Source organism: Rhinopithecus bieti, unplaced genomic scaffold, assembly GCF_001698545.2.
Source record: "Rhinopithecus bieti isolate Rb0 unplaced genomic scaffold, ASM169854v2 scaffold_947, whole genome shotgun sequence".
Classification (NCBI taxonomy): domain Eukaryota; kingdom Metazoa; phylum Chordata; class Mammalia; order Primates; family Cercopithecidae; genus Rhinopithecus; species Rhinopithecus bieti.
Genome location: NW_016803664.1, coordinates 5281080 through 5289630, shown reverse-complemented (window position 1 = coordinate 5289630; position 8551 = coordinate 5281080). Strand labels below are relative to the sequence as shown.

Here is an 8551-nt window from a genome sequence, read left to right as displayed (position 1 = left end):
TAAGGTAAAATTCACAAAACAAAAAGTTAACCATTTTAAAATGAATAATTTAGGGCCAGGCATGGTGGCTCACACCTGTAATCCTAACACTTCGGGAGGCCAAGGCAGAAGGATCACTTTGAGCCCAGGAGCTAGAGACCAGCCTGGGCAATACAGTGAGATCCCATCTCTCCAATTTTTTTTTTTTTTTTTTTTTTTTTTTGAGACAGAGCTCTCGGCTCCTGCTCATTCCAGGCTGAAGTGCAGTTTGGCACAATCTCGGGCCTCACGTGCAAGCTCCGCTCCCCCGGTTCACACCCATTCTCCTGGCCCTTTTTTTTTTTCCAAAAAGCCTCCCGTGTAGCTGGAACTACAGGGCCGGCCTGCCCACCGCACCTTTGGGGGCTAATTTTTAGTATTTTTAGTAAGAGACAGGGTTCCACCGTGTTAGCCATGGATGGTGTCTTCGATCTCCTGATCCTCGTGCATCTGCCCGACTCGGGCCCTCCCAAAGTGCTGGGATTACAGGCGCTGCCAGCCACCGTGGCCCGGCCCGTAAATTTTTTTTTTTTTTTTTTGGAGGCGGAGTCTCGCTCTGTCCCCCGGACTTGAGGGCAGTGCGCAGATCTCAGGATCACTGCAAGCTCGCCCTTCCCGGCGGGTTTACACCATTGTCTCCGTGGCCCTCAGCCTCCCCGAGTAGCTGGCGGACTACAGGGCGCCCGCCACCTCACCCGGCTAGTTTTTGTATTTTTAGTAGAGGGACGGGGTTTCACCGTGTTAGCCAGGGATGCGTCTCGATCTCCTGACCTCGTGATCCGCCCGTCTCGGCCTCCCAAAGTGCTGGGATTTAAATTTTTTTTTTTAATTAGAGTCTCATTGAATATGGCCACTGCTTTTAGGGTTCATGTGTCTCTCTTCACAATCCGAGCCAGGCCTGCATGCCAGCAACCATTTTCTAAGGGACCTGCATTTAGTGTTGATCTTGCCACCACCAACTCTTGTGTGCATATTGTCCAGCACAAAAAGGTAAAGTTAATTGTCAATGATTGGGGAAACCAAACCACTCCAAGCTATGCCACCTTTGTGGCTACTCAACGATTGATTGGTGATGCCATAAAGAGTCAAGTTGCAATGAACCCCAACAACACAGTTTTTGATGGCCAACGTCTTATTGGATGTGGATTTGATCATGCTATTGTCTGGTCTGATATGAAGCACTGGCCCTTCATGGTGGTGAGTGATGCTGGCAGGCCCAAGGTCCAAGGAGAGAACAAGGGAAAAACAAAAAGCTTCAGGCCAGGTGTGGTGGCTCACGCCTGTTATCCCAGCACTTTGACAGGCTGAGGCGGGTGGATTGCTTGAGCCCAGGAGTTCGAGACCAGCCTGGGCAACATGCTGAAACCCTGTCTGTACTAAAAATGCAAAAATTAGCCAGGTGTGGTAGCATGCACCTCTAGTCCCAGCTACTTAGGAGGCTGAGGAGGGAGGATCACTTGAACCTGGGACGTCAAGGCTGCAGTGAGTCATGATCGCGCTACTGCACTCCAACCTGGGCAACAGAACGAGACCCTGTCTCAAAACAAAAAGCTTCTATCCAGAGGTGTCCCCTATGGTTGTGACAAAGATGAAGGAAATTGCAGAAGCCTACCTTGGGAAGACTGTTACCAATGCTGTGCTCACAGGGCCAGCCTACTTTAATGACTCAGCATCAGGCTGCCAAAAAGATGCTAGAACTATTGCTGTCTCAATGGACTTAGAATTATCAACAAGCCAACTGCTGCTGCTATTGCTTCTGCCTTCAACCAAAAGGTTGGAGCTGAAAGAAATGTGCTGATCTTTGACCTGGGAGGTAGCACTTTATTTTATTTTATTTATTATTATTATTTTTTTATTTTGTCTTATTCTTACTTTATTTTTTGAGACACAGTCTCATTCTGTCACACAGGCTGGAGTGCAGTGGCACGATCTTGGCTCATTGCAACATTGCTCTCCTGAGCTCAAGTGATCCTCCCACCTCAGCCTCCCGAATAGCTGGGACTACAGGTGTTTGCCACCGTGCCCAGCTAATTTGTTAATTTTTTGTAGAGATGAGGTCTCACTATGTTGCCCAGGCTGGTCTCAACCTCCTGGGATCAAGAGAGCCTCCCACTTTTGCCTCCTGAGTAGCAGGACTATAGGTGTGCAGGAGGTGGCACTTTTGAAGTGTCAGTCCTCACTATTGAGGATGAAATTTTTGAGGTCAAATCTACAGCTGGAGAAGGTGGAGAAGACTTTGCAACCAAATGGACAGCCGTTGCACTGCTGAGCTCACATGCAAGCATAAGAAGGACCTCAGTGAGAACAGGAGAGCTGGCTGGGCATGGTGGCTTATGCCTATAATCTCAGTACTTTGGGAGGCCAAAGCAGATGGATTACTTGAGGTCAGGAGTTCGAGACCAGTCTGGCCAACATGGTAAAACCCCATCTCTACTAAAAATACAAAAGTTCAAAAGTTAGCCAGGTGTGGCTGGGCGCACGGGCTTATGCCTATAATCCCAGCACTTAGGGAGGCCGAGACGGGTGGATCACGAGGTCAGGAGATCAAGACAATCCTGGCTAACATGATGAAACCCTGACTCTACTAAAAATACAAAAAATTAGCCGGGCATGGTGGTGGGCGCCTGTAGTCGCAGCTACTCAGGAAGCTGAGGCAGAAGAATTGCTTGAACCTGGGAGGCGGAGGTTGCAGTGAGCCACTGCACTCCAGCCTGGACGACAGAGCGAGACTCTGTCTCAAAAAAAAAAAAAATTAGCTGAGTGTGGTGGCAGGCACCTGAAATCCCAGCTACTTGGGAGGCTGAGGTAAGAGAATCACTTGAACCCAGGAGGCAGAGGTTGCAGTGAGCCAAGATCGCATCATTGCACTCCAGCATGGGTGACAGGAGCAAGACTCCATCTCAAAAAAAAAAATTGTAAAAAAATTAGCCAGGCGTAGTGATGGGTGCCTGTAATCCCAGCTACTAAGGAGGCTGAGGCACGAAAATTGCTTGAACCTGGGAAGCAGAGATTGCAGTGAGCAGAGATCAGGCCACTGCACTCCAGCCTGGGTGACAGAGGGACACTCTGTCTCAAAAGAAAAAAAAAAAGCTGCCCCCATGCCTTCATGCAGCTTGTGAAGGTGCAAAGCATCCTCTCTCTTCCAGCACCCAGGCCAGAATTGAGACTGATTCTTTCTAGGCAGGAATCGACATCTATACCTCCATTACCATGCCCGATTCGAAGAATTGAATATTGACCTGTTCCATGCCTGATTTGAAGAATTGAATGCTGACCTGTTCCATGGCATCCTGGACCCGTAGAAGAAGCCCTTCGAGATGCCAAACCAGACAAGTCACAGATTCATGACATCACCCTGGTTGCTGGTTCAGCTTCTAACTGCAAGATTCAGAGCTCGCCCAAGACTTCTTCAATAGAAAAGAACTGAAGGCTGGGCATGGTGGCTCATGCCTGTAATCCCAACAGTTTGGGAGGCTGAGCTGGGAAGATCACTTGAGCCCAGGAGGTTGACACTGCAGTGGGCCATGACTGTGCCACTGCACTCCAGCGTGGGCAACAGTACGAGACCCTGTCTCAAAAAAACAAACCAAACTGCATAGGAGCATTGACCCTGATGAAGCTGTTGCTTACGATCCAGCTACCCAGGCAGCCATCTGATCTGGAGACAAACCAGAAAACATTCAAGACTCATTGCTCCTGGATGTCACTCCTCTCTCCCTTTCATTGAAACTGCTGGCTGAGTCACGACAGTCCTTGTTAAGCATAATACTTCCATTCCTACCAAGCAGATACAGACCTTCACTACCTGCCCTGGCAGCCAGCCTGCCATGCTTACTCAGGTTTATGAAGGCCAGCGTACCATGAGCAAGGATAACAGCCTGCTTGGCAAGTTTGAACTCATGGGCATACCTCCTGTGACAGTGTGACAGTGTTCCTCACACTGAAGTCACTTGACACTGATGTCAGAGACATCCTCAGTGTCTCTGCTCTGGACAAAAGTACAGGAAGCTGGGTGTGGTGGCTCACACCTGTAATCCTAGCATGTTGAGAGGCCGAGGCAAGTGGATTACTTGAGCCCAGGAGTTTGAGACCATCCTGAGCAACAATGGTGAAACCCCATCTCTACAAAAAAATACAAAAAAATTAGCCAGGTATGATAGGGTGCACCTGTAGTCTCAGCTACTTGGGGATGCTGAGGCAGAAGGATCACTTGAGCCCAGGAAGTCGAAGCTGCAATGAGCCGAGTTTGCACCACTACACTCTAGCCTGGGCAACAGAGCAATGTCTCAAAAAACAAAAAATAGTACAGGAAAAAAGAACAAGATTACTATCACTAATGAATGACCGTTTGACCTAATGAAGGGCCGTTTGAGCAAGGAGGACGTTGAGTGTATGGTCCAGGAAGATGAGCAGTACAAAGCTAAAGATTAGGCCGGGCGCGGTGGCTCAAGCCTGTAATCCCAGCACTTTGGGAGGCCGAGACGGGCGGATCACGAGGTCAGGAGATCGAGACCATCCTGGCTAACATGGGGAAACCCCGTCTCTACTAAAAAAAAAAATACAAAAAACTAGCCGGGCGAGGTGGTGGGCGCCTGTAGTCCCAGCTACTCGGGAGGCTGAGGCAGGAGAATGGCGTAAACCCGGGAGGCGGAGCTTGCAGTGAGCTGAGATTCGGCCACTGCACTCCAGCCCGGGCGACAGAGCGAGACTCCGTCTCAAAAAAAAAAAAAAAAAAAAGCTAAAGATGAGAAGCAGAGGGTCAAGAATTCACTTGAATCCAATGCATTCAACAGGAAAGCCACCGTTGAAGATGAGAAAATTCAAGGCAAGATTAATGGTGAGGACAAACAGAAGATTCTTGACAACTGTAATGAAATTATCAACTGGCTCCATAAGAATCAGATGGCAGACAAGGAAGAAATTGAACATCAGCAGAAAGAGCTGGAGAAAGACTGCAACCCCATCATTACCAAGCTGGACCCAAGTCCTGGAGGACCGCCAGGAGGCTCACCTGGGGGAGTCCCTGGTAATGGAGCTCCTCCCTCTTGTGGTACTTCCTCAGGGACAACCATTTAAGAGGTTGATTAAGCCAACCCCAGTATAAAGATCACATGATTCCACATAGCTAAAACACTGAAGAACCCAAATTTGTAACAAATTATGTGGCAGTTTTAATGCTGAGCTGCTAGGGGCTGGGCGTAGTAGCTCACAGCTGTAATCCCAGCACTTTGGGAGGTTGAGACAGGTGAATCACTTGAGGTCAGGAGTTCGAGATTAGCCTGGCCAACATGGTGAAACCCTGTCTCTACTAAAAATACAAAAATTAGCTGGGCATGGTGGTGCACACCTATAATCCTGGCTACTCGGAAGGCTGAGGCAGAAGAATCACCTGAACCCGGGAGGTGGAGGTTGCAGTGAGCAGAGATTGCGCCACTGCACTCCAGCGTAGGTGACAGAGTGGGACTCCATCTCAATAAATTAAATAAATAAATAAATAAAGTCGAGCTGCTAAATTACTGGACATTCTCAACACTTATATGGAACGTGCACAGGGGAAGAAAGTAACGTTGTAGTTTATAAGCACTGTATTGTAAGTGGAAAATGCAATGTCTTAAATTAAACTATTTAAAATTGGCACCCCCCAAAAAACAGCCTGTCTGGGTGGCAGGCACCTGTATTCCAAGCTACTCAGGAGGCTGAGGTGGGAGGATTGCTTGAGTCCAGGGGTTGAAGGCTGCAGTGAGCCATGATTGCTCCACCGCACTCCAGCCTGGGTGATGGAGCGAGACCCCATCTTGAAGTAAATACATAAATAAATAAAGTGAACAATTCAGCAGCATTTAGTACATTCATAACATTATGAAGCTACCACCTCTATCAAGTTCCAAAACTTATTTTTCACCTTTACTTTGATAATTAGAAGCATTGATCATTCCAAAACATTTTATCACCCCAAAAGGAAAACCCTGATTCCATTAAGCAGTCACTCCCCATTGCCCCTCCCCCAGCCCCTGGCAGCCAGCCATCTGCTCTCCATCTCTACGGGTTTCCCTATTCCGGACATTTCATATGAATGGAATCAACACTACATGTTTCTGTGTAACTGGCTTTGTCTTAGCATCGTGGTTTCGAGGCTCCTCCCATTGTGGCATGTATCATTCCTTCATTCTTTTCTATGGCTAAATCATGTTCCCTTGTATGGATACCCGACTTTTTTTTTTTTTTTTTTTTTTTGAGACAAGGTCTCGTTTTGTTCCCCAGGTTGGAGTGCAGTGGCACAATCATGGCACACTGCAGCCTCAACCTCCTGGACTCAAGCAATCCTCCCACCTCAGCTTCCTGAGTAGCTGGGACTACAGGTGCATGCCACCACTCCAGGCAACTTTTTTGTGTGTATTTTTTATAGAGACAGAGTCTCACTATGTTGCCCAGGCTGGTCTCGAACTGAACTACTGACCTCAAGTGATCCACCCACCTTGGCCTCTCAAAGTGCTGGAATTACAGGTATGAGCCACTGCAACCAGCCAGATATGCCACCTTTGATTTATCCATCCATCCGTCCACTGACGACCGTCGGGTGTCTCTGGGCTACTGTGAACACCCAAGCATCTTTGTGGCTGGGAACAGGAGAGGTGTGGAGAGAAGACAGTGAGTTAGAAGAACTAGAAAGGGGAATTTGGGAACTAGAACTGGGCTGTGGCCACCGAGATCAAGTCCTGATTTTACCTCCAAACCATGTCTTGAATCCATCACTTCTCCATCTCTGCCACCACTTCCCCATCCCAGGACACCGCTATCTCTCCCCAGGTCGACTACTGCAGCCTCCCCTCCAGCCTCCCTTCTGCCACTCCCAACTCCCTCATCTCCGCGGTTCATTCTCCACTGAGCAGCCGAGGGATCCTCTTAGAACTTTCATGAAATCAAGTCATGGCACCCTCTTGCTCAAAGCCTTTCCATGGCTCCCAATGGCCTTGGGAGCAAGTCCAGACTTTGCCCCATGGGTGACAAGGCCCTCCATAGCCTGGCTGCTGGCTACCCCTCCAGCCTCTTAACACGTGGTTTACTCTCCTCACGCTCCGCTGCAGCTGCCAGACCTCCCTCTCTTCCCAGAGTGCACCATGCTCCAGTCCCTTGCACGTGCTGGTTCCCTTCCCAGGAGGCTTCCTCCTTCACCCAGTTACCCCTCATCCTTTAAGCTTTCACTCAGCCATTGCCTCTTTCAGGACGGCCTGTGACCCCAACCCTTCCCCTCCCACTAAGTCAGAGGCCTTCGCTTCTTCCCATTAGCCATTCTCTCAACCAGTATTTACTGGGCACTGCTTTGCCCCAAGCACCAGGGATACAAGTTAAAAAGACAGGCAATGGCCAGGCACAGTGGCTCACACCTATAATCCCAGCACTTTGGGAGGCCGAGGCAGGCGGATCATTTGAGGTCAGGAGTTTGAGACCAGCCTGGCCAACATGGCGAAACCCCATCTCTACTAAAAATACAAAGTTAGCCGGGCATGGCGGTGCTTGCCTGTAATTCTGGGGTTCTCAGGAGGCTGAGAGGGGAGAACCACTTGAACCCAGGAGGTAGAGGTTGCAGGGAGCTGAGATCACAACACTCCACACCAGCCTGGGTGACAGAACAAGACTCTGTATCAAAAAAATTAATCAATTAATTAAATGGTTAGTTTTGCAGGGCACGGTGGCTCACACCTGTAAATTCAGCTTTTTTCTTTTCTTTTTTTTTTTTTTTTGGAGTGCCACTATTCAGAGGCCGAGGCAGGAGGATCACTTGAGCCTGGGAGGTCGAGGCTACAGTGAGCCATGATCTTGCCACTACCACACTCCAGCCTAGGTGACACAGCAAGACTCTGTCTCTAAATAAATGAATAAATGAATAAATAAATAAATAAAATGGTTAGTTTTGCTGGGCACAGTGGCTCACACCTGTAGTCCCAGCCTCTTGGGAGGCTGAGGCAGAAGAATCACTTGAGCCCAAGAGTTCAAGACCATCCTGGGTAACATAGCAAGATTCCATCTCTATGTTTAAAAAAAAAAAAAAAGGCCAGGCGCAGCGGCTCATGCCTGTAATCCCAGCACTTTGGGAGGCCGAGGCAGGCGGATCACGAGGTCAGAAGATCGAGACCATCCTGGCTAACATGGTGAAATCGCATCTCTACCAAAAATACAAAAATTAGCCAGGTGTGGTGGTAGGCGCCTGTAGTCCCAGCTACTCAGGAGGCTGAGGCAAGAGAATGGCGTGAACCAGGGAGGCGGAGCTTGCAGTGAGAAGTTAAGAGCCCAGGAGAAAAATAAGCAGGGCAAGAGGATATGAATTATTCATGAGGATGGGTTGCAGGGGTTGCCATTTTACTAGGAGAGGACCAAGGAAGGCCTCCTTGAGAAGGCAGGCTTTGAGCAAAGACCTGAAGGAAATAAGGGCACAAACCATGCAGATAGCCAGGGAAGAGCATTGTTGGCAGAGGGAACAGCACGTGCAGAGGCCCGTAGGCAGGAAGCACAACCGGGAGGCCATGTGGCTGCA

General features: G+C 49.0%; 1 pseudogene; it reads left to right on the top strand.

The window, feature by feature from the left end:
* The first annotated feature begins 942 nt into the window (after nt 1-942).
* LOC108544698 (heat shock cognate 71 kDa protein-like) lies at nt 943-5106 on the top strand (annotated as a pseudogene).
* Nucleotides 5107-8551: the final 3445 nt, after the last annotated feature.